General features: G+C 38.4%; 1 protein-coding gene across 36 annotated transcripts in view; it reads left to right on the top strand.

The window, feature by feature from the left end:
- NCOA2 (nuclear receptor coactivator 2) overlaps positions 1 to 27,480 on the top strand; it is a 284,545-nt gene that overhangs the window by 121,885 nt on the left and 135,180 nt on the right. For 2 of the 36 annotated variants that reach the window (XM_060393770.1, XM_060393772.1), the window contains exon 3: positions 6,072 to 6,118. The exons of the other annotated variants lie outside the window; for them this stretch is intronic. The gene's annotated coding sequence lies outside the window, so the exon portion shown is untranslated. The remainder of the gene's footprint in view (positions 1 to 6,071; positions 6,119 to 27,480) is intronic. 36 annotated transcript variants of the gene reach the window in all.

The raw sequence follows: 27,480 nt of genomic DNA, 5'->3' as shown, positions 1-27,480 counted from the left end.
TAGAGGCTAGCACAGGTAGATGGTTCCTGGGTAGCCCTGGAATCTTTGGGCCATCCAAAAGATACTCAAACTAGTATGAGCCATAGTGGGGTTCATTTTCTCACATATCTGGGAAGTCCAAGGCCACAACCAGCTCTGGGCACATCTGGATGGGAGATTTACATGATGTCATCCAGAAACTTCTCTCTTTCCTTTGTCTCCACTTGCGTTCTGTGTTGGTTTCTTTTTTCAATTAGGACCTTATGTGATGGCAGAGAAGGCCCTCAGCAGCTCTGGCCTTCACCACTTCAGCAGCCAGCGTTCCCCTTTAAAGAGAATGTTTCTTTCCTGATAGTGTCCTATGACCTGATGGTGGAGGGTTACTTGCTTCAACTGGAGAGAGACTAGGCCAAGATTAAGGTTGTTGTTTTATGGGTTTTTTTCACTCATCTTTTTTCAAGCCCAAGCCTCAAAAAGTCCTACCTACTCGTCAGAATCATTGAATATGCCTGTAAGTCGCAATCTCTCGTCACAACCACAGATATGTATAGAGAATCCACTCTGTGCCATTCACTGGACTAGATCCACTAACTACAGGGGCTTCTGGTGGCTCAGCCAGTAAAGCATCCACCTGCAGTACAGGAGACCCAGGTTCGGTCCCTGGGGTGGGAAGATCCCCTAGAGAAGGACGTGGCAACCCACTCCAGTATTCTTGGCCTGGGAAATCCCATGGCAGAGGAGTCTGGCGGGCTGTAGTCCAGGAAGCCTCAAGAATCAGATACAACTTAGTAACTAAACCACCACACCACTAACTATGAGAAAAATCACAAATTTTTCTCATTCAGAGTTTACATTATCACAGAAATGATAGCTGTAAGAAGGTGGTGTATAAACAGTTCTGTGACTGAGGGAAGCACCCATGGGGACATGGAGGCAGTTCCAGGCAGAGGGCAGCCTGTATAAAGGTCCAGTGGGGGGAGAGGGTAATTAACCGGAATAATTTCTTAGAGATGCTACAGACATAGCCAGAGGTCAGGATCGTAGAGGTTGTTGAGGCCAGATCATCTGAGAGTCTGTTCCTTAGGAAGGCATTTTTATTTTCATCTTAAGTGCCTTGGGGAGCTATTGAAGGGTTTGATGCAGGAAAATGAAATGAGGAAATTTGTATTCTGGAACGAATACCCTGGTCTGGCGCACTTGCACTGGAGGCTGAGCCACCTTTAAGCCATTGAAGTAATCCAGGTGAGATGATGAGGGGAGCACAGAGTTGGTGGCAGAGCCGATGGCTTATATAATGCAGAGCTGAGCAGTAGTAAAGCAGTTTGGTTGCTGTGTGTTGTTGTTTAGTTGCTAAGTCATGTCCAACTCTTTCGCAACCCCATCGACTGCAAGCCCACCAGGCTTCTCTGTCTGTGGGATTTCCCAGGCAGGAATACTGGAGTGGGTTGCCATTTCCTTCACCAGGGGATCTTCCTGACCTAGGGATCAAACCCATGTTGGAAGGTGGTAATTGAAGGCTCATGGGTAGAGGACTCATTTCAGGTTCTACAGATGACCTGACTTTGTCTTCTTTGGATACCCAGGGTCCCTGTGATCTGTCTCCATTCTGCTATTAGCAAAAACTGATTAGTAGATTTTCTGTATTTATAAAAACATGAACATGAGAATGCTCATAACAACCTTATTCATAATTATCATAAAGTGAAAACAATCCAAATGTCTATCAGCAAGATAAATAAAATGTGGTGTATTCACACTATAGATTATTATTTAGCAATAAAAAGTACTGATACCTGCTACAGAATGGATTAGCCTTGAAGACATTATGTTTAGTGAAAGAAGCCAGTAATAATAGGCCACATATTGTAGAATAGGCAAATTGGTAGAGATAGAAAGGTTAGTGGTTGCCAGGGACTGGGCTGTGGTTGGAGAAATTTAGAGAGGTTGCTAATGAGGTTTCTTTGCAGAGTGATAAAGTACCAAAAGTGATGGTGGTGTTGATTATACAATTCTATGAATGTATTGAAAACCACTGAATTGTACAAATTAATACCATTTGAATTGTATAATATGTGAATATCTGAGTAAAGTTATTATTAAAAGTATGAATATGGGAGTAAAGTTACCCTTAATTTATCTAGAAAACAGAAGACCAGCTGGTAGAAACAGGCATATAAAATACATCAAGAAATGAACAATGAGAAGATAGCATAAAACTGGAGAAAAAACCCTTAAATGTGTAGCAACAGGAGAATGGATAAAGCATGATATATTCATAAAAAAGAAATGACAGTAAGAATCCTGCTGATTAACAAATGCATGTAAAATATTAATAACTTAAGATGCGACCTAAAATTAGCATTTGTAGAACATTTAGTATAGGAGTAAAATATCTTAACTCTCTAACCTTCAAAACTACTATTAATGTATTACAAAAGAACACTCTTTAACAAGGATATGAAACAATATAATATAGTTTAGAAAGAATTTATTTTAACACGCAGAGATTTGGACTTGTTTAAAATACTTTCAGGGTCAGTTTCATTTAACTGAAAAGTTTTAACATCTTGGACATCTTCAAAGACGAATCCTTAAACAATGTCTTATTTAACTTTTTGTGTTTTGAAAAGGAAAGATTATTACTTGGGACCAGAAAAAAAAAAAAAGGCAAGAGATGATGATGATGATGATGATGATGCAGAGCAAAAGTGTAGAGTGATAGAAAATGAAAGAAAGTGAAAGTGAAGTCGCTCAGTCGTGTCCAACTCTGCAACCCCATGGACTGTAGCCTAACGGGCTTCTCCATCCATGGGATTTTCCAGGCAAGAGTACTTGAGTGGGTTGCCATTTCCTTCTCCAGGAGATCTTCCCGACCCAGGGATTGAACCCAGGTCCTCCCGCATGGTAGGCAGACGCTTTACTGTCTGAGCCACCAGGGAAAGCATGCTCTAATTAGGAAGATACATAAAATTACAGATCAGGGTATAGTGTTTCGTCTCTTAGGTGACTTCTGTCAGTTACACTTTATTGCAAAAATATTCTGCAAACCATTTTGGCCCTTTTGTCTTCATTTTGTTTTTCTATGATTGCTGGACTAATCAGGGAAAACAAAAACAAAAGTCTTTTAAGGAAAACAAGGAAATGAGAATTTATAGGGAATTTCCCATGGTTGGGATTGGGGAATAAGTGTGGAGTTGGAGAAACTCTGTAAGGTCTGCCTGGAAAGAATCTTAGAAATTATTGTAACGCAAGGTATTTTCGCTTTAGTATATTTATACTTTATCATTTTGTTATTGATTCTAAAATTATTTTACTTGTAAAATGACACAGAAAAATATTAGGAAAAATGTCATGATACAGAATGAAAAATTATCAGAAAATTTAAAATACTATGTATCTATTGATGTCTGTATTTTTAAAAGGTCTGCATGTCAGAACTTTAGAGAATTGCTTTGAAAATTGTAAGGGTACCTACATTTAAAATTTGGCACTCAGAAAGCTTTGCTGCAGTATTTTTGAATTTGTTTCTAAAATCCCCTCAATTTGCTATTCTTTAATGTTAATCTTTTTCCCCTTACGAGCAAGTCCCTCATCTTAAAGGCTGGAGGATTTATTGGTGTTTCCTGAGAATTTCCTTTCCTTATCTTTTTAATTGCAGTGCTGTTATGGGTCCTGTCCCAGATTTCTTTCTTAATTTTTCTCTCTTTCCATTTAATTTAGGCATATCCATTTCACATTAGTATCGTGCCTCTTTTTATCTTGGAGGAAGCAGTTGGAATTCTCTGCGTGTATTGTAAAATTCTCCTATCTAAGTTAATGGCCAACATTGAAATATATGTAATAATTAGGCAATCATTAATAGAGGAACAATTCTAGATTTTTTTTTTTTTCAGAAGTCTTTTGAGTCAGGATTTTACATTATATTTAAGTTGACAAAAAGCTCTTTGCAAAGTTTAATGTTACTTTGAGCAGAGTGAGCTTATGTTTTGGCCAGAATATTTCAGCCACACTGTCAGCTACACAGCCTTGATGATTTTCAAAGGTATTCTTATTTAAATATAAGAACCACCATCTATCTATCTATTAATCTAAATAGGATTTTTGTCACAAGTTTTTTAAAATTAGAGAACATGTATTCTGCTGTTTGGTCACGTTAGTTCTCCACAAAAATTGTCAATTAGAGTCTAATTCTTTGTGTTGGTGTTCTAATTAATTGGGAAAGGGAAATTTGCTTTGAAGTCTGTGTGAAAGCCTTTGCTAATTAGAAACATTAATTCAAAATTTCTTTCATATTTTCTTCACTAAACTTGTTCCTCTTCAGTCAGCTCGGATTTTTTGTTTTTAAGATTAGAGTAATACTACATTGATTTAACTCATTTTAATATATCAGATTCCTAGTAAAACAGTTTAGATAGGAGTTGATCATATGTACTGCCAAATTATTCAGTTTAAAAATAGGACTCAGGGTTTTTAAAAAAATATTAAATTCTCCTTATATATTGAAAATAGAAGTCAAATTTGCATGATTTTATATAATATTTTTAGGTCTACAATTCTTTTAGATGGTAAACTGCAGCTGTATGTTGTTGCTCTCCCATTTCTTTTTAAAGGCTATATTTTACCCATTGATGTTTTCGTATTACTCCTACTGAATTTATAGTGATGATTTCAATTTACTGGGAATTTCTTGTGATTAATTAAGGATAGAGTTTGGCAAGTGAAATTTGATAACTGTAATGGAGAGAAATAGACCCAAAGTGAGAGAATTTTAGAAAATGGCATATTTGGCCTTTTTTTGAATTTTGAAGTGGTTGCTAATTTAAAATCATCAGAACTACAGATCAACCTACTGGTTTGGTGAAAGGGCCTTTTTATTAGCCATGTGTGGGCTCCTTATATGCAGATATTTTAATGTGTTTAATTGTAGTGTAGATCTGTTTGGTCTAACTCACTGTGACAGTTCTCCAGTCCTGAGTCCCAGTCGTGGAAGACAGAGCATCACTGTTTCTCTTGTGAACATTAGAGGTGAAATGAGTGGAAATTAGCGAGCATCTTGAATATAAGTAGAGCTCACTTAGTAATAACAAAATTGAGGTCCTGAGTATGAATTCTTTTCAGTTCACCATCTTTGTGAATTGTTGAGTTGCAAGCCATCTGTATTTTCATATAGGAGTCTTAGAGTTAGAATAATTGTTACATTCTAGAAGTAGTGTCTTTGGGAGATTTATTCTGGGGGAGGTGTAATCCTCTTTGGAAAAGACCCTGATGCTGGGAAAGATTGAGGGCAGAAGGAGAAAGGGATGACAGGATGAGATGGTTGGATGGTATCATTGACTCAATGGACAAGTTTGAGCATACTCCGAGAGACAGTGAAGGACAGAGAAGACTGGTGTACACAGTCCATGGGGTTGCAAAGAGTCAGACACAACTTCGTAACTGAATGACAGCAATCTTTTTCCTAAATATATAAATGAGTATTATTTGCTTTACCATTAAAGACTGTTCATAATATGAATGTGAATGGATTTGGGGATAGAGCTCTTGTTGTGTAAATTTATAATTGGATATACCCAAATTGCTCAGAGAATTGTTTAAGGCTGACATAACATAAACGAATTTTGTGACTGGTAGTAAATAGAAAAATATGCTGTAAACTTTTGAACCTATTTTTTTTAAAAAAACACCAAAAACTGGAATTGTGTAAAGCCAAGCACCTGCAGATGGCAAGATTTAGTGTATAGTCAGCCCTCCCCCTTCACAGCAGTCACGATCAGGTTACACTCCATACTCTGGGAACGTCAGTGTTTTAATGGGTTAACGTTGGATCTAAATTGCCTTTTGGGTGTTTGTATGTATTAGAGAACCGTGTAGTACCTAAAATATTCAGCATTTTACAAGTTTTTATTGTTGCTTTAGTCTAATGTTTCCTTGAAATACGTTTGTTCGGCATAAAGTTATAAGTTAAAACCATTTAGACTCAGATTTCTGAGATGTTTGCCAACTGTCTTAGGCTTTTCGTAGCATTTAAAGAATTAAAAGTATATTTTGGTAACTCATAAATAGGTACTGATTAATCTCTTTGTCTACTTCAGTAATCTCAGAAGACTTAGAATCAAGAAGTATTAAAAGCAGTACACAGGTCAGTTTTAAAAATAGAAAACATCAGAGATTAAGTTATTTTTCTAATAAAATGCATAAGTAGCTATATACAATGAATAAGTTGGTTTGTAATTAATTTATTTATCTGTTAATAATTCTGATGGCCATTAAAAGTGACTTTTAAAAAACTGGGAATGAAAGAGCAGTTTTCTTCATTTTTTCATATGTGTTTAACAAATCTCCATAGATTGAACAGTAAAAGGATTACCATTTTACATCTTTAAAGAGGATTTCTATTTAGGAAACTAGAATATTCTCTTTTTTTCAAACATTAAACATTCAGTTTAATGCTACTTTCCATGATATGACTGTCAAAGAATTGAAACTATGTTATGGTTTCTACCAGTGACCTAACCAGTAAGCAAGTTGCTCCTTTTCCTGTGTTCCCTCTTCACTTCCACCCTCCTTGATCCCCTCATTTGAGTTGATTTGTAATCTGACTCTTGTGACAGATGTTAGGAGGTGGAGCAAAGGGATTCTCTGCTTTTAGACCTGGAGGTTAAGAGACTGTGCTATTAAATCTATGGTCAGAAGAAAGTTTCTCTAGCCTTTTTTTTTTTTTTTTTTTGTAATTGGAAGATAATTACGTTACAGTATTGTGTTGGTTTCTGCCATATATCAACATCAATCAGCCACAGGTGTACATATGTCCTCTCCCTCCAGAACCCCCCCACCTCCCACTGGAACCCCCCTCCTACCTCCCTCCCTGTTATGAAAGGAAAAGCTCAGGGTAATAGAAACAAAAATGACAAAGAAGACTTAGGGAAGAGTAGAGGAGATGTGCCGATAAGTCAGACAGACACTACTGAGGATGTTTTGGAGCAGGGGGTAGGCTCTTCGTGTTGAAGCATGCACTTTGCTTTGACTGAATGTGGCTTAATTTCTGTAAACAGCCCTCCTTCTGGGCTGAATGCGTTTTAGCCGTGTCTGTACCTGCAGCAGGATATGGGTGATGAAAGTTTACAGCCAATTTAAAGATGGAAGAAGAGAAGTGAAAAAGCTTGAAGTTTCAGAGACACTGCAGAGTGTACCAAGTTTGAACACATTCTGAAATACATGAAGACACAAAAAAATGTGTCTTCACAACTCTTTATTTTTACAACTAAATTTCTCTAAGTTGGAAATCAGTTGACTCTAAAATACATGTGCTTTATTTCTTAAGTAGTTATGCCTGGGTGCAGAATCCCTACATTTTTCCAATCTCCTTATTCAGTTTGTAGAATCTGTCTGAAATCTCTTCTGCGGAGAGTAAAGGGCTTTAGCTGGGAACTTCCTTGGTGAGGCAGTGACTCAGTAACAAGGGTCAGCTCTGCCGGTTTAATATGTAGAAGCCATGTTTGCGGACACATGGGTTCAGAAGCAGACAGTCTACAGTCATTCTGGGTCTCTGTGACGTTTCTGCCCCTCTCAGAGTGCCCAGGACCTGGTCCCACTGTGCATTGCTCACTCTTTGTTTGGAGTTTGGCAGAACAGAGAGCTGACATGATCCTGGTTTGTTTTTGAAGTTGAAAGCACTAACATGTAAGCTCTGGAAAGCATTTAATCACTGTAGTTTCTTACATAGGCAAGTCCAGGGAGAGCAGATTTTAGTAATTTACAACGTAAGAAGTTGAGTATTTGTTCTCCTAAAAATCATACTTTACTCAAGCATTTAACTTAAAAAGGGGAAAGAGCATCTCAGTTTTCCCATTAGAGAACACAAAAGAAGGCACATAACGACTGCTTATTACATAAGCGTAACAGTTTAAATTTACAACCGGGGTACCAATTACAGGTACGTTTAGTCAGATGAAACATGTAAAAAATTAATATTAATAAGCTCAGTCTCCTTGACAGTACTCTGGTGCTGACTTTGCCCCATTTCTTTGAGTGTATTATTTTCTATTAACTCAAGAAAGAGACAGTGCACACCTGTCATTTACTGTACTGCGTCTGGTTTATCATTAGGACCAGGAGTGAATGTGTATTTGAAAGACAGCAAAGAGAAGGTTCCTCCTTGCTTCAAGGAAATGTTTAAAAAATTTAAAAAAAAAAGTGTATGTCTGGGTTGCTTTCTTTAATGGGCCAAAATATATTTTTCAACATGTATCTTCCCTCTTACTACATATTACAAATAAACACAATTTTAACAAAATCAGCATTCTAAAGTGCATTCATAGATTTTTAGTTGCTTATTTAATCTGCTTTGAAAACTCCTACAAAGCAGATACTCCACTGTAAATAAATATGGAGTAGGTAATTCATCATTGTTGTCTTTTATCTAATTGCTCATGGGTATGTGTTCCAAATAAATGAATTCAAGCATAATTTCATACAGCGTTCTTCTTTATCAACCACACAAGCGTATTTATTTGAACTGACAGTATTGACAGTCTGTTGGCTAAGCAGGTTTCAAAATAAGTTTTTTTGTGTGCACGGAAGCCAGAGTTTCTTTGACAAAAGCAAATGTAAATATTTAATTTTTAGTTGTTATATGGGAAAAGAGGTCAGGAAAGATGGCAGGAAAGTCTAAAGTAGAATTTGTATTTTATTTTTTTAATTTTAAAGAAAATTTACATAGCATGGAAGTGTAGGCTGTCTGAGATAGCTCTGAACATAATTCTAGATGCTGGGATACGATTTCTGTCAGTGAGAATCATCCGTCCTGTGGTAGTAATTTGCATGTAGGTGCTGGTACTGTAACCATCTTTATTTCTTAGCATCTTTCTTTTAGAGCTGAAAGGGGCCCTGGAAATTATATAATTCCTTTAAAGTTAAGGCCTATAGTCAGTAAATAATTTTCTGGCTCTTGCATAGTTACTTTTGGGCTGTGCTGGGACACGAATCCTGATTCTCACCTTCACAGTTCAGCGGCTCATGTTTATCAAACCATGGTGCTTCCCTGATTGTTTTTGTAAAGGAAACATTTTCACTGGTTGCTGTTAATCAAACAAAGTGGTATGTGTTGAATCTGGTAAAATTTGTAGTTGAGGTTTTGGTGAATATGTGTTATATGTAACATATGTTCTATGTGTAACCTAAGCCACCCTGTGATGGACAGGGAAGCCTGGACTGTGCTGCAGTCCGTGGGGTTGTAAAGAGTTGGACACGACTAAGCAACTGAACTGAACTGAAGGCACCACAAGCTATTAGATTGGAAATTAAAGTTTCAGCATAGGCATATCTATGAGGTTTGCCTTTTTTTGAGGATGAATTTAGATTGACAGAATGTAAATATATGTGTTTTGTATATTGGTTACAATTATCATAAGAAAAGTCTACCTATGTTTGCTTTGAAATATATGAACTCAATTTGAAATATGGCACTATTAAAATTGTATTGCCAAAAGCTGAAATAATGAAAAATACTTTGTGATGCTATTAAGTGAAAATGAATGGTAGTATTCATTTTTATACAACTGATTTTTTAAAATTACGTTTTGTTAAAAATTGTTAATTTTTGTTGAATAGTATCTTCAGAGAGTAGAAATATGAGTGTTTCCCTTCTTTCCTTACTTTTCCCTACTTTGCACATTTTTTTCCTAGTGAACACTTTTTCCTGTAAAAAACATTCAGCCTGTTAGGAATGAAATTATAAGTATTTGTCCTAACAGATGAACTGAGTAGACAGCTAATATCATACTTAACTGTTTTTTTTTTAAGCTTAAAAGAATCTACTCAACCAGAAAGATACTTGCTCAACTTACTGTTAAATTATTGAAAGTCTACTTCCAGCTTATTCCTCCAGTAACTGGTGTTATTTCCTCTTAGAGAATTTCAAGAGGGAGGGGATATTGGTGTACCCAGGGCTGATCCATGTTGATGTATGGCATAAACAACACAATATAGTAATTATCCTTCAATTAAAAAGAAATAAATTTTTGAAAAAATAAAAGGAAAATAAAGTACAGAATTTGTTTAGAATACATATCAGGTGCTATACTGTTTTACTAACTCATTTCATGCCACAGCCCTTAGGAAGAGGTGGTGGTGATGGTGGTGGTCATGCGGTAATGGTGGTGGTTATTCTTTCATGGAAGAAAAACCTGAGGCATGGAGGTGTGAAATAATATTTTTCTGAGGCAGCACGTCTAGTGCAGCTACTACTTGAACTGGTCTGGCACCAGCGCCCATAATCTTGAATATTATGTAGTAGTTACCTAGGTTTTGCGTTGTGGTATAGAAACGTGACCTAGGAAGAAATAGTCAAACTATGACTCATGTAAGGTTTTCCCAACAAACTGAATGTGCAAATTTCTGTTTGCTGCCATATCATGTAAAAGTCGCTACCCTGAGTGTCAGTAAATTTAGAGGATATGCTATAGGCTAAATGGTCTGCCAGAAATTAGCTTTCAGGGGTTAGTGTAGCTAAAATAGAGATGTGGTGGGTCTGGGGCACTGCCAAAGTGGGGAGGGGAGCCTTGAATCTTAAAGACAGTCAGGACAGAGAGATGGTGGTTCCAAGAATAGGCTCCAAATGAAGATCACAAGAGCAGACTCCAAATTGTAGAAACTGATTTCCTTGAATGCTGCTTCTCGTCTGGGCAACTCTACCAAGCAGGAGCAGCAAGGATGTATAGCAGAGGTTAATAATTCTTTGAGGAACCAGGTAGGCAAAACAGTCAGTCATTAATGGATTTCTGTGTTTCCTACTTCACACAGTAAGTCAAATAGAAAATAACTTTATGTAAAAGGAAGTAGAAAGTTTATTGAGATCATGTTTATTCTAAAGAGCAATTTTCTCATTCTCTGTTCTTTTCCAAGCACCATTTACATTGGTCCTTTACAAGAGTAATAAATATTTACTGTTTGTACTTAACTTTATAAAATAAATAGAATGATAAAGATATTTTAAATATAGAATACTTTTATGACCTTGAGATTATTACTTAGCGTATGATCAAAATATCTTAATTGGCTGTTTTTGTAGGTCCTCTTTTCTTTCATATGTTGGTCAAAGATGTCATCTCTCTCACCTGGCAGAAAGGGAGTGAATCTTTATAAACACTTCTTGTGGGAGATGAGGATGTTGGCATCTGTTAAGAATAGCCTGATAGTTATTGAACTAAATGATAAACATTAGACTCTTTCTTGCGTGTGTGCATGCTGTCATTTCAAGCTAAAAAGTAAAAGAAGCAAGTGAAGATAGCAAATCAGAAACCATCTCATACAGAGAACAAACCACAGGTTACCAGTGTGATGAGGAAAGTGGGGAGGGGCAAGATAGGGGTATGGGATTAAGAAATACAAATGACTGTAGAAAATAAATAAGCAACAAGCATTTATTAATACAGCATAAGGAATCTAGCTATTATTTTATAATAACTTTAAATGAAGTGCAAGCTATGAAAATATTGAATCACTGTGTTGCACACCCAAAACTAATACGATATTGTGAATCAACTGTGTGTGCTCAGTCCTGTCCGACTTCTTGCGACTCTTTGGACTGTGGCCCGCCAGGCTCCTCTGTCTATGGGATTCGCCGGGCAAGAATAGTGGAGTGGGTTGGCATACCCTCCTCCAGGGGATCTTCCCAACCCTGGGGTTTGAACCCGGGTCTCCTGTGTCTCCTGCATTGGCAGGTGAGTTCTTTACCACACCACCTGGGAAGCCTAGACTCTTCCTGACATAATGACATGTCTTTTCCTAATTTACTCATTCTTCATAACACTTCAGACAGGTGTGAATATCTTCATTTTATGGAGACTAATGAGAGAGAGAGAGAGAGAGAATTATGGCCAGCGGTAATATAGTGGAGCCTAAGTTAAAACAAGACCTTCTGACTCCAAGTCCATTAATCTTGTTGGGTAGAAATATACTTCTCAAGAAAATGTTGTCATTATTCAAAACTTCAATGATAAGTATTAGTTGTTTTTGGTTAAAAAATTAGATCATATAACCTTTCATTTCAAAATTAATTTAACCAGAGAATCTTTATTGAACTCTGACCACTGCAGAGTACTATGTTAGCTCCTGTGTGGGGAAAAATGAATCTGTTCCTTGAAGAAGCTTATAGCATAGTCAAGATTGATGTACAGACATTAACAAAAAGACCAAGGGGGTTTAATTCATTGTAGTATACATAGGCATCACACCAGTGCCCCCTGGGATATGTCTCCTGCCACATGCGGACATCCAATCAGTATTTGAATGGATGAATAAATCCAAATTAGGGCCCATTGATGGCGGGGGGGCGGTGCTTAAGGGGGGTGGGGAGATAAAACTTATGACCAGTTTTGAAAGATAACTAAGATTAGATACTAGAAAAGAGATGATGAACATGTAACAGTCTCAGCAAGACACACAGCTTGAACGAAGAGGAAGAAAAGGGAACAAGCAAAGCCAGAGAGCCCTTTGTATAGGGCAGGAGGAAAAGGCCCCGCTTTGAGACCTTTAAATGCTGGGTTAAAAGCTTTTTCCTTGCATTCTCCAGGCAGTGGCTGCCATCAGAGATTGACATCTCGGGATCTGATAAGTGAGATTACCAAAGTGACATTGTGTGCTGATTGCTTTGTTCCTGGTGCCTAGGGTGAATTTAGGGGGGAAATGGAGAGAACAAAGGAAGAGAGGCAAAGTCTTGGTTTAAAACAGTGGATGCCGCGTTCCAATTGGACCGAAGTCCTGACATCCAAAAGTCAATTGGTAGATGTTTGAAAGAGAGAAATTCAGTTCAAGAAACAGAATTACAAGTAGAATGACAATCTTAAAAAGAACCTGTATCTGTATAGTGCGTTCTGATTGAAAACTGCAAAGATAAAATCTAGACTTTGAAAGTTTATTCCTCTTTACCAGGTAAAAAACACTTGTTTTGAACTCTGTGTTATTTACAGCATTCTCTTTCTTTTCTCAGAGATAACTCCACTCAGAATTTGTTCTTTATTGTACCTATGCTTTTTATTTTTGTTTTTACTTTTACTGTTTGTGTATTTAATTGTTTATAATATTTGATGTCATTTTGTATATTTTAAGCTTGATGAGAAAGACCTCCCTGGTGTTCCAGTGGTTAGGACTCTGTGCTCTCACTCCCGAGGGCCCAAATTCAGTTGCTCGGGGAGCTAAGATCCTGCCAGCTCCAAGGCAGAGGGGAAAGAAAGATACATGTATATGTATAACTGAATCACTTTGCTATGTACCTGACTGTTAATCACCGACACTCCAATATAAAATTTTTTTAACTTGATTAAGCATACCAGACTGCCCATTTTGTTTTGCAACTTGCTTTTTCCCTATAACATTATGTTGCTTTGAGATCGTGTCCATGTATTTGCTGGTCAGTTCAATGGGCTGTATTCCATTATATGACATGTCACGAACTGTCCATTTTCCTCTTGATGAACAGTTAGGTTGTTTCCAGTGTTTTACCACTGTAAGTATTCCAGCAGCAAATATTTTTGTGAATGTCCACTTGTATAAATGTGAGAATTTATCTAGGGTATTACTCGGAGGGTAGTAATAATTTGTAGGATATGTGACTTAAGATTAAATTTTTGACAGTGTTAAGGGTGTGGAATGGTATTCCATTTTACTTTTAATTTATATTCTCTGATTACTGTTGAGATTATACATTGGTCATTTTGGTTCTTTTGAACTGCCTGTGATATATTTTGCCCATTTTTCTATTGGGTTATGTTTTTTATATTGATTAATAGTTATTAATATAGTTGAGATACTTCAGGTTGGCATTTTGAAAATATATCCAACTTTATTATTTATTTTTGGCGTTGCTGAGTCTTCCCTGCTACGCGGCCTTTTCTTTAGTTGCTGTGAGTGGGAACTCCTCTCTGGTTGCGGTATGCAGGCCTCTCCCAACAGTAGCTTCTCTTGCTCTAGAGCGCACGGGCTCAGTGCTTGTGGTACACGGACTCAGTGGTTGTGGCACACGGGCTCAGTTGCTCCGCAGCATGTGGGATCTTCCCAGACCAGGGATTGAACCTTTGTCCCCTGCATTGGCAGGCAGATTGTTAACCACTGGACCACCAAGGAAGTACAGGGGTGGCATTTTTAACTTTTTGTTAGTGCTGTATCTGTTCCTTTGGCAGTCTGATAGGACTACATCAGCTATGAATCTAGGTAACATTATATTCACTAAAAATGAACCCTGATTAGTTAAATGCATCTTGGATAGGAGGAAAAATGAAATATCAATACCAGATGGGGGAGCCCTAGCTCTGATATTTCCCTGGGAGTATCTCCCTCACTGGGACTTTGGAAGCTTTGCCTGTGAACTTGTTAAAAGAGATGCTGGTTTCTATGGAGCAGGAAGCATCTAAAAGAACAGCTCATACACCCCTCCCGTGTAGAAGTGAGTTTAACCAACCCCAACCAACCCCCAGTCTAAATCTCCCTGGCTGGGCAAGCCCTGTTCTGTCCTATAACCTCCTTCTCAGGAGACTGGGGCCAGATGTTGCTTTGATGATTCTGAGTATGAATATTTAGTTGAACCTAAGAAAACCCTTTAGTAAGTGTTGCAGCTATACTCATACTTAAAATTATCTGAAAGATAAAGAATTAGCTTCTGATAAATATGATACCTCCATGAAATATTTTTAATTTTCTCTCAAATTTTCTTATGATGCATTTTAAAATATAATTTGTACATCTTGATTATGCAATCCTAATTCTAATTAATGGGCTCTGTTGAGGAAGAGAGAAGTATGATTTATGTCTGGGTGGCTCTGCTATGTGAGTTTGTTGATTAAAATGGAGAGGAGTCAGCACCTGTTGTTTTCCTGCCATGTTCTTCTGATCATTGTTGATTGTTTTTGACTTTTCCTAGTAATCAACTTAAACTGATGGAACTCAGCTTGATGGCTTTCAGGCCATGTTGGAATACAGGCTTAGGCATGGTCAGATTTCTACAGATTTTTAGCTCACCCCGTCAGTGTGGTTTTTCTTTCTCATGGAAGCATATTAAATCATATGATTTAATACGAAAGTCGTGTTTGATAGGTGGAAAGTATTTTATATGCATTTTAGGAACATATTTTATCTTGAGCCAGAGGGATGTGTACTTTGCCTTTGCCTTATTCCATTTAAAAATGTCAACAAATAAATTTTGATTCAGTTGTTAGAGTTGTTCAGTTTGACTTCTATGTAGATATGTAGGTGTATCTTTATATTATTTTTAATAAACTGTTAAAATTTTTCAAACCTTTAGCTAATCCTTGGTAGACACATGTGTAATTGAGTCAAATAAGAATTTGACTGACCTTTTTTTTTTAAGAACCGAAGGAAAATGCTAAAATTAGTGGCAGAAACTATAGGCCTACCTTGTGATTTAAAAAATAAGAGGCATAAATATGGCTTTTTTCTAAAAATGACGGTACCATATATGTAAGAATGCATTCTCTGCTTGCTCACTGCTTCGTTTTCTTAAAGATCAAAGAGAAATAGTTTCTTTTAGATCGAGGCAGAAATTTAGGGAGCCTTCTCAGGCTTTCCCTTTTACCACATTTGCTACCCACTGTCTTAGCTAGATTGTGCTTGTATCCACTGACTTCCTGTCCCTCTCTCCCCAGGCTGGTATAAGCCTAAAGTTGCGTGTTCGGTGCATGGAGAGACCATGGTTTGCCTGGCAGGATGTAGCACTCTTTCGCGATATCCCAGCCATGCCCCTATCAGGGCTGTGATTCAAGGAACTGCAAAAAGAGTGACCCTGGTTTCTTTTTTCCATGTCAAGACCCAATTGTCAGTACTTTGCTTCCCTCCTCTTCTCCATATAGAAGTACTTTTAACATGCATAGATTAGAGCAATGCATATGAGTACACCCATATTACAAGAGGACTGGGCATGTTAATTATCCTGTGTTTGTGTTTGATCATTAAATTTATATGAAAATTAATATAGTATATATTACTGTATGGTTAAAGAACCATATGTTAGTACAATATATATTACTGTCATAGGTAAAGAACCAAGTCAGATTCTGGGTGGGTGTGAATCCAAGCTCTGACACTTAAAGTTTAAAATGGGGAAAAGATAAAGGTCTCATTCTTAGGGTTGTTATTAAATGAGATAATGTGGGTAAAGGGCTTAGCACTTACTAAGCACTTAATAAAGTCTAGCTGTTCTTAAAGTCACTTTATTTGAAGCTTTGATATTTAAGTGCTGGCTAATTTCTTTTTGCTATAATTACTTCTTAGTATCTGCTATGTGTACGGAATTCTTTTTTTAATTTAACTTTATATGTTTTACTAAATTAAGACTCAAATTGGACTGCAGTGTTTCATCACCATATTCACTATTTGCCATATCCTAACCTTTTTACTCTAAAATGAGAGCATTTCCCTTGATTTTTATCATTTCTTCATCTTTTCTGTTACAGATATTGTCATGTCAGCAAGCAATGGGATTAGCTTTGAAGTTCACCTTTTATGTAACATACTGTTTTATTTTTATCATTATCTATCACATGAACTCAGATAGTATAGCTTTTCCCAGTAGAATGTCTAGTCACCAGTTCGTGTTTCAATAATTACAGTGATTTGTTTCACTTTTGTTAGGCTCTTTGTAAATGTTTGTAGTTGTTAATCATTTTTTAGCCAGGAGCATCTAAGGAATAAGTTTTTCTATCAAAGTAAGTGATATTGGTTATGTTTTTATGGAAACAAATTGATAGCCTTTTGTATCTTAAAAGTGGGAGACAGGTGTTAATGTACTTTTCATTCATTTTCTTAGTTGGTGATATAATGGTGCTTGTGATAGTTAACTCTCAAGTTGAACATTTAAACTATTAATTTTTTCCCTCATTATTCTGTTTAAAGCAAATGATTAGATACGGCATCTACCTCAGCACCAAGCATAAATAGGCCCTTAATCCTCATTAAACTCTACCTACTTGGAAGTATTACGGCCAAGAAATATTTTTGAAATGTTCAGATTTATTTCCGCTCTCTGAGTGTGTATTCATTGACTTCTGTTTGCTTTTGATTTAGATATTAGAGGGCTGTGGTTCTCATTCTCTCTTGGGAGAGGTGTTGAATATGAAGAGACGACTTTGAGTACATGTCTTCTGTCAGATTTTCCTCACACGTTATATTTGGCTCATCCCTCTGACTAATAAGTCTTGAGTTTGACACCTGAATCAGGGACACAATGTGGTGAATTTGTTCTTTATTCCGGCATTTTAATTTCTCATTTACATGTGGCATAGTTTATCCCAGTCATAAGACTTTTACATGGCAGGTCTCTACTCAACACAAAATACAGAAGCATGCGATAAAAGTACAGGATTGAGGGTTCTACTGAGTTTATCTTATCCTTATTTATTTGTTTCTTTGACATATTCTGTAGACTTTGAAGTTTGAGCATAGTCTGAGACAGCGTTCTAATCCTAGCTTTGTATTTAAATCGTAGTAAACTATTATGCACCCAATGCTATGCAGTACTTATTTCTTCATCTAAAATTTTATGAATAATAATTTCTCTCGACTTTTAGTAATACTTAATTTTTCACTATAAACAACCTTATTTGTCTCTGGAATAAAATGGTGGGTTTTTTTTTTTTTGAAGTACTGCAAAACTGTTATGGTTGCTATCAAATTTAACAATTTAAGCTTATATTATGTACCAAGGTATCATAATAAGTGCTGTAGAGAATACAAAGATGAGTAATACACAGACTCTGACATCAAAGAACTTATAATCATAGTGCTGGGCCTCTTTCAAGTTTATAATATACTTAGGGTAAATTAAGTACGTAAACATTAATATGGTAGTGTTTTACGTTTGTGTCCTCAGTTTCTGATACATTGCCTGGCACATACCAAAAGATCAATACATGTTTCTTGGTTGACTGGAAGGGTGCTGTCAGAGTAGTTGGTGATTTCTTGGGACAGAGATAGCAAAGGGTCTCTTGTATGAAGGGCTTAGGGGTGACTTCAGGAGGAGGTGGCCATTGATAATAACCTTTGGAGGATCGGTAAGATTTACATAGGCAGAGAATGGCAAGGGACACTTCACTCTCAACAGAAAGGGACAAGATGCACAAATGATTGTCAGGTCTAAGAGCACTGGGTACTCCAGCTTGACCAGAACTGAGAACACAGAGCTGGAGGAATATTTGCTCAGAAAACCTGGAAAACCAGGTAGATTCCACAAGCCTCCGAATGCCAGATCCTTATTTGATTTCACAGAGAATAAGAAATAAGAGAAAAGGAAAGAAAACTGACATTTTTATTTTTGAGTTCCTACTGCATGTTAGGAACTGTGATAGAAGGTTATCATCACCGCATCAGTCCTCAGTGAATTGAGGATCTTAGTATATGGTGCTTTCTGCCTTCAAGTTCACCATGAAGGGACTGTAGCACCAGAATTTAATGCTGATCCTAGGGTAAGTGGAAAAAGGGAGAGTACCTGGAGATATTCCGGGGGAAGCCTGCTTTAGAGACGAAAGTTCTGACTCTTGGGGAGGAATTGGAAAGAAGGAGATGTGATCAAGAGAAACTGTAAACGTAGATGTTGGAAACTGATTGGGCTTGAAGACAGAGAAGGGGTAGTTACAGAAAACTTACTGGGTGACAGAGACTGAAAAGCAGCTGACAGAGGAAGAGGAGTTTGCTCCAAGAGGTGCGGGGTCCTCGCATCTGGGAGAGAGGTCGATGGTGGGCTGAAAGCTGCACTGGAGCTGAGTGAGGTCCCGAGGCTAGAAGTATCCGTTGGGTCCCAGTTTTGCTGATATGATCACAGGAACTGCATTATCAGTGGAGTGCCTTTATAGCCAGAAGCAAAACCAGGATTGTTATTCAATCCAAAACAGCCATAGGGTTTTTTGGGTATTTTTGTTTGCTTGCTTGTTTGGCTTGGTGGCAGAGAGACGTAGACTCAGCACAGATCAGGGAGGTGAGGTCGGAAGCATGTTCGTGCAGTGTCAGTAAAGCCAAGTTTTGGAAAAAGTACAAAATCCAGTTTCTGACAGAAGCTGAATGGTACCAGGCTTGAAGAAAAATGGTGAGACAGTATAGGGGTTGGCCAAAAAGTTCCTTTGGGTTTTCCTGAATATCTTACAGAAAAACCCAAACGAACTTTTTGGCAAACATGTATCCACGGCTCTCAGGAGGGCCAGAGACGCTATGGCTATTTGGAAAGGTGAGGGGCTGGTGGTGGCTGTCCCAGCGATGGCGCATGCTACGTGTCTAAAGATGTAGCAGGAGGGTCCTTGTTGCCCTAGCTGAAATGCCCTCAATTTCCCTGCTTTTCTCACCCCTCTCCATTCTTTTTCCTCCTTAGCACTTAGCGCTAGGTCACATGTGGCATCTTTTTACTCATTTATCGTGTTTATTGGCCCTTTCTAGATTGTTAAGGTCAGGAGGACAAGGATTTTTATCACTTTCACCACTATATCCACAGTGCCTGTAGATAGTAAGGACTCAATGATTAGCTGAGGAATAGATGAATGGCAGTTATCGTGATTTGCATAGTAGCTTTCTCCTTTTTTATACTGTAAACTTATTGAGTGGTTGTCTCTGTACCCCTAATAATGCCTTGGAATAGTGTAACTTAAGCATAAAGTTTTATTGCCAGAAGCATCAGAGAGAAAAAACAGGGGATGTGGGATTCATCTGATCTGAGGTTAAAATTTTGTTCTTACTAATCTGACTGATACTAAGTTACCAAACCGCTCTCTAAGCCTCATTTTCCTTAGTTGTAAAATAGGGATAAATTAATACCTATGTTACAGGGCTATAGAAAGGATTAAAGAGATAATACATGTCAGAGTGGCTGGCATATAATTTGTACCTACTAAATATTAATAATTGGTGTTTTGCAATGTTTCAATTGTGTAACCCTGAATAAGTTATTTAACCTCGCCGAGCCTCAGTTTTTTCATCTCTCAAAGGGGAAGATGAAGCCACTCTCACATGGTATTTGGAGGAACCAGTGGGACGCCACATACAAAAACACCTGGCTGGCCCGATGCCTGCACACTTGGGGATCATTAAGCACGAATACCCTGGTTCTGGGATGGCAAGCACGGCTTCTCTGGTGCCAATTCCTATCCATAATAGTGACTGCTTGGGAGTGCTGGGTCAGAAGGGAGAGGCATGCACTCAGGCTCAGAAATGATTCATTAGCAGTGTCTGCCGAGCCAGGGGGGAAGGGCGACTAGAGCACACATGTACATTTGCTACGCCTCACAGATTCCGTACCAAGGTCCAGCCTTGAGAGACTCCATCTTATTTCGTGTCCCAGTGTTTTTGCCTTTCAGTTAGCGCGTATCAATTACCCTATTCCACAGGAAAATAGAAATAAATTAGGAATCCTCTGTTAGCTTGGATGATTGAGAGTTACCTGTGTCTGCTGTTCATGGCCTGCTTAAGGAAGATCTTAGACACCCAACCTGTTCTGTGTTCTCTCGCTTCTGAGATGATGAATAAATTGTTCTCTGACCTTCTCGTTGAGCTTCTCTTGCTTAGTTGACATGCGGTTTTATCTTCTGTTTCGTAGGTTTGGCAGAAAGTACTCCTAAGTTTGGGGGTAATTTTACTTAGTATACTACTAATAAACTAACACAAATCACTTGAAGCCTTGGGCACACAGCAGGTGGCTTCACCAGGCCTAAAGGTGACGATGATTTGGCAGCTGACAAAGAACACTCTTTCATTGAGGCAGTAATAACAATGTAGGACATATAAGCAAAATTCTGAATAGGAAGACATTTTTTGACCTTGCCTAACTAAAATATGACTATATTAGAATTTTAGGAAAATTCTGGTCAAAATATCCATACTAAAGTCACCGTTGTACCCATGTTTAAGTGTCCATGTCTGTGGCGTTAAGTACGTGCACATTATCGTACAACCATCACCAATATCCATCTTCAGAACTTTTTCATCTTCCACAATTGAAACTCTGTACCTACTGAACACTAACTCCCCACTCCTTACCCCACCCCGTCCCCATTTCCTGGCAACTACCCTTGTACTTTCTGCCTCTATGAATTCGACTGGTTTAGAAAGTTCATATAAGAGGTTCTAATCTTTTTTGTGACTTACTTATTGCACTTAGGATGTCTTCAGGACTCATCCATCCTGTAGCATAGGTCAAAATTTCCTTTTTATAGCTGAAAAATACTCCATTGTTTGTATGTATGTATATACATACACACCCCACATTTTATTTATCCATTCATCTGTCAGTAAACATTTGGGTTACTTCCACCTTTTGGCTATTGTGAATAATGTTGTTAAGAACATAGAAGTACAAGTATTTGTTCAATTCTCTGCTTTCAGTTCTTTCGGGTTCTTACCCAGAAGTGGAATTGCTGAGTTACATGGTAATTCTGTGCTTAGTTTTTTTGGAGGAATCACATACTGTTTTCCAGTTTACCTGCCACCAGCAATGCACATGGGTTCCATTTTCTCCATTATTTCTCCTTGCAAATATGTATTTCATAGTTTTTTTTTTTTTTATAATGACCATTTAAATGGGTGTAAGAATTGATGCTTTTGAACTGTGGTGTTGGAGAAGACTCTTCAGAGTCCCTTGGACTGCAAGGAGATCCAACCAGTCCATTCTGAAGGAGATCAGCCCTGGGATTTCTTTGGAAGGAATGATGCTCAAGCTGAAACTCCAGTACTTTGGCCACCTCATGCGAAGAGTTGACTCATTGGAAAAGACTCTGATACTGGGAGGGATTGGGGGCAGGAGGAGAAGGGGGCGACAGAGGATGAGATGGCTGGATGGTATCACTGACTCGATGGACGTGAATCTGAGTGAACTCTGGGAGTTGGTGATGGACAGGGAGGCCTGGCGTGCTGCAATTCATGGTTCATGGTTCATGCTGAGCGACTGAACTGAACTGAACTGAAAGTGGTATCTCCTTGTAGTTTTAGTCTGTATTTCTATAATGACCAGTAGTGTTGAAGCATCTTTTCATGTGCTTTTTGGCTATTTGTCTATCTTTGGAGAAGTGTCTTTTTAATTTCTTTTGCTATTTTTTTATATCAAATTGTTTGGGTTTTTGGTTGTATTATAGGAGCTCTTAATACTGGATATCAATCCCTTATCAAATAAATATGATTTGCAAATGTTTTCCCCTATTCCATAGGTTGCCTTTTCATTCTATTGATAGTATCCTTTGATGCTCAAAAGCAAGGCCAGCTTACCTATTTTTTCCTCTTGTTTTGTATGCTTTTGATGTCATATCTAAGAAATCATTGCCAAATCCAGCATCATGAAACTTTCCCCCCTCTGTTTTCTTGAATCCAGCATCATGAAACTTCCCCCCTCTGTTTTCTTGTAAGAATTTTATAGTTTTAGCTGTTATGTTTAGGTCTTTGATCTACTTTGAGTTAATTTTTATATATGTAAAGTAAACATGGCTTCCCTGATAGCTCAGTTGGTAAAGAATCCGCCTGCAATGCAGGAGACCTCGGTTCAGTCCCTGGGTTGGGAGGATCCCCTGGAGAAGGAAAAGGCAGCCCACTCCAGTATTCTGGCCTAGAGATTTCCATGGGCTATGTAGTCCATGGGGTCACAAAGAGTCAGACACAGCTGAGCAACTTTTACTTTTCAAAGTAGAGTTCACCATCATTATTTTTTGCATGTGGATATCCAGTTTTCCCAGAACCATTTGTTGAAATATGAAGGCCCCGTTGACTCTTGGCACCTGTGTCAGAAACCATTCTACCATGTATGAGGGCTTATTTGTAGGCTGTGTGATTAGACATAAGTGTAGGTATCTTTATGTATAGTCTCATCATTCCTCACTGATTTATTGCTACAATTTTCTGACTATTCTTCCCCACGTAGTATCATTTCTTGAAGTTCCTCCCAATGGAAATCTTTCTCTTTTAGAAAAACAATCATCTCTTCAACTGCTCAGAACCTTTCATGGGTTCCTCATTCCCCACAGGATGGATTTCGGCCTCCTCAGCTCTGCAAACAGGGCTCATCCTAGCCTGACCCATGCCCACCTCTGCAGCCTCTTTTCCCACCACCTTCTTTTAGGCATTAATACCTTTCGGCTGTGATCATGCGGATTTCATTGGCTCTCCAGCAAGGAATGTGCTCTCACGCTCCCCTGCTGTTATACCTTTTTCTCCCCTTCCTCACACACTAGAGAGAGTCCTGCTTGTCCTGCTCTCCTCTAAAGAGCTGGCCCTCCCCATTCAGAGTTGGACATTGACTCTCTTTGTCTTTTAACAGCCCATCTTGAGAAGGCATTTCTGATCATTTACATTTTGCTTACTTCTCTCTTTGCCCTCGTTGATGACGGGCCTCTAGAGGACAGGGATTTTTTTGTCCTGTCCATTTTTGTGTCCCCACTGCCTGACTTGGTGCCTTACGTGACACTGTTCTGAATAAGTACTTGTTGAATGAAATGAATCTATCCACAGCTACAAAAGAAACAAGAGCAAGAAAGAAGTGAAAGACATCAGGGCAGGTGTCAAACATGTTTTTCTTTTGTTATAAATTATTGCTATGGCCTGTGAGGCTTTAAGGAAAGATGACTTTTTTTTTTTTGCCTCTAATGATATTTCCCCTCTTCTCTTAGATTGGCTACTATGACATACCCTCTTGCTCACCAGGGCAAGTAATCTTAGTATTATGAAAGGAAGGAGCGACTAAGGAGAAAGCAGGAAAAGAAAAAGCAGGGATGAGGGAGAGAAGGAAGAAATCATCCACCTCGTTTAAAAAGCATTTAACAGGGGACCCTTGAAGCTGAACCAGAACTGGCTGTGGTGCAGAGATACAGCACTGTGCTGTGCTGTGCAAGGCGTGGTCTTCGATAAACGCAGCACATGCTCCCCACTTGTGACAAGTCCCTCTCATGCCCGTGGAAATGTAGAATAGATGAATAATTCACTATTTGCCTCAGAATATAGCACCTCCACCAAGAGAGACTTTTTTTTCCTCTTCTGTATTTATATGGCCAAATTTGTGAACCAGTGAAAACTTTCAGTCAGATCTTAGTTAAAGCAGACTGTCAAGAAAAAACAAAAATCCTTATTATCAGTTACCTGCATAGCATTCCTTTATGATCCAGTGAGAAGAGCAAGCCAGGCTCTTCTGGTCCTCGTTGTGTATGTGGCTGTCACTCTCTTTTGACTCTATGTGGGAGAAGTTAGTACGTAGAGGAGGCAGAGAACAGTAGAGTGAGAAGAGCAAGCCTGGCTAATCTACCAGGGTTTGAGGATGACAAGAAGGTGTGTTTAAGGCCATTAGCCATCACCGTCAAAGGATGTAGTTCTTCCATTTTGTCCCTGGAATCTCATTCCCATCTAACCTTTTAAAGAAACAGTATGGTCTAGTCTTGGCCTTTGGTTGCTTTTTGAACTCTTAAGAACAGCTGGGGAAATTTTCTCCTTACAGTGTAAATGGCTCTAAGGTTATGAATTGAAAAGATCTAACCAGAGACTGATAAGTTATCCAAGGTTGGGAATTTGAGGTGGAAGAATTCTAGAGTCCCAACATGAGATGGCCCTCGTGTTTTTTGTTTTGTTTTTAAGCCCCACAATTTTATAATTCTAAATGGTCGTTTATCCCATCAGAGCCTTCTAGGGAATAATGCCAATCTCAGAGGGCTGGATTAATCAGTGAGTCAAATTCTTGTGGTCTTTAATCTGCTCCCTGAGCCTTTGGCATTTTTAGAATCCTGAGGAATAAAAGTTATAAATCCTGATAGACGGCTGGGTTTCTCATTCATTCTGGTTAGCAGATCACCTAGGAATTTTATTTGTAACCCAGGGGTACTCAGTGACTTCAGAGAATAAATGCACCTCTTAAGGGCAACTCTTTGGAATGGTTTACATGTGAACTAATTGGGAAGAGTCAGATTCAGTAGTCAAAGCCTCTAAAGTCCTTGGATGAAGCACAGATGCTGAGCTGGAAATGCAGTGTGCTATTTGTATATTATTTCATTCCATGAAGTGGCAACTTGGCAGAGTCGTATTTAGAAGTGATTGTACTCTCTAGTCCTTCTCCTCAGCTGTCTTTTGTGTGGGTATAATTTCCTGCAGTCGTATCATAGACATTTATGCACTGCTGTTTGCATAAGCCTTTTATTGGAAATAACCCAGCAAAATAGCATTCACTGCTAGCTAGCTTAGCACAGTTGGGCCTTCTCGAAAACGTACTACCCTGCATATCAGAAGAGTGAAATCTCTAGTTAATGTTAGTGGGCTGACAGCCACAGGCAGCATCTTCTCAGAGGGGCCTTCTTGCTATCCCTGGCTCCCCTCTTGAGGAAGAAGGCCCAGGGAGCCAAGTGACATAATTCTGTGCACACAGGTGCCTCATAAAAACAGCTAGTTCAAATGGGTGTTATTACTTTTCACTTTATTGACTTATACTACGTATGCAACTGATGCCTTATTGCATTAAAAATGTATTTAACAAAGAGATTAACTATTCCATGATACTTTATCAGGTTTTCAAAACCTGATATTTTGCTTTAATATATAATTACAATGCTAATGGGCTAACAAATTAATATCATAAATGACCTAAAGTTTATTCACCCTGCAGCTTGTTAACTGTGACACCTTCAGGGTTTATCTCATTTTTAATCATTTGAATTAATAAAATGTCTTGGTGCATCAGGAAATCTTTGTCAGTTAAATATTTACCCTTTTTTTTTTTGGTACAGTGAATTCTAGTTTTTGAGGTTTGTATAATGGAAATTTAAAATAGTATTTATAACCCCCACCCCCATGTATCCTTCACCCAGTTTTAGAAGTTATCAACAATTTACTGTGTTTTAAAATTATGGAAACTTTGAAAGTGAAAGTGAAGTCGCTCAGTCGTGTCCGACTCTTTGCGACCCTATGGACTGTAGCCCACCAGGCTCCTCCGTCCATGGGATTCTCCAGGCAAGAATACTGGAGTGGGTTGCCATTTCCTTCTCCAAGGGATCTTCCCGACCCAGGGATCAAACCCAGGTCTCCTGCATTGCAGGCAGACGCTTTAATCTCTGAGCCACCACTAAGGGTTTAAAAATTGAAATTAAAATCCCCTATGCTATCATCCACCTAATCCAACTCTTACATTTTATGTATTCTCTTCTGTTCTTAGTATAAAGTTATAAAAGAAAGGTTGTTTCTCTTTTTGCTGAACATCATATCAAACTAAGGGCTAATAATAGCTGCCATCAATTGATGTCGTCCTGTGCCAGGCTCTGGGCTGGTTGAGTTCAGTTGCTCAGTCGTGTCTGACTCTGGGCTAGTTGCTTTCCATATAATTTATAGACTCTTGACAAGAACAACACAGTGTAGGCCCCCCAACTTTCCCCGTTTACAGATAGGAAACCTAAGACTCAGAGAGATGAAGTAACTTGCTCAAGGTTGTATGTCTAGCAATGGAGTCCAACTAAAATGTAGTTCCAAGGCCATACTCTCTCCTCCCTATAAAGTGGCCTATTCAAAAGCATTTTTTCATATTGCTATATAATTGCCTTTTTAAGGAAAAAGAAATGTCAGTACTTAAATATGACCATTTAATCTGTAGAGGCAGCGCTAGGATAGATGATGGTGAGGATTTAAAGAAATAAAGGCATGATCTCTACCCTTCAGTGTTTATACTCCAGTGCAGAGAAAGCTAATCCCTAAGAGACACTGACAGGGTACACAAAACAGGGCTTTGTGTGGTGTCATTAGCTGTAAATGTTATAAAGCCTCTACAGAGAAGGAAGTGAACAAGGAGCACACCCATGTGTAGGGAAGGCTGCTAACATATGTAGAATTTCAGCTAAGATTTAAAAGACTGACAATGTCAAATGTTGGTATGGCTGTGGGACACCCAGATCTCTTATGCGTGGCTCGTGGGAGTGTAAAGCTACCTTAGAAAACACATTGACAGTTTCTTACACTTACCCACGAGCCCCTAATTCCATCATAGGTATTTACCCACCCGAAATGAAAACTCATGTCTATGAAAAGACTTGCACATGTGTACTGGTAGCAACTTGTATATAGTCACACCTTCCCCTCATTAGATTTCTTTTTCTGAGTAACAGATTACCACAAATAACTCCCAATTATTAGCTTACCATCCTATAGATCTGAAATTGAGCACGGCGTCGATGTAATTCTCTGCTCAGAGCATCACCAGGCTAAAACAAAGGTGTCAGCAAGAGTGAGTTCTCATCTGAAAGCTCTCGGGGGAAAATCCACTTTCAGCTCATTCTTGTTGTTAGCAGAATTCAGGGTCTTGGATCAATGGGACTGAGATCCTGTGTCCTTGCTAGGTGTTAGCTGAATGCCACTCTCTGCGCCTAGAGGTCATCCATCTTTCTTGACATTGGATTTCTTCCATCTTAATGTCATCTAAGGTTTATAGAATCTTTCTCGGACTTGAGACTTCTAACTTCTGTGCCTGCTTCATGGAGAAAATGCATTATGATTAGGCCTCCCTGGACTAAT

Source organism: Ovis aries, chromosome 9 (genome assembly GCF_016772045.2).
Source record: "Ovis aries strain OAR_USU_Benz2616 breed Rambouillet chromosome 9, ARS-UI_Ramb_v3.0, whole genome shotgun sequence".
Classification (NCBI taxonomy): Eukaryota; Metazoa; Chordata; class Mammalia; order Artiodactyla; family Bovidae; genus Ovis; species Ovis aries.
The sequence above is the reverse complement of the archived record's forward strand: the minus strand, read 5'-3'. Positions and strand labels throughout refer to the sequence as shown.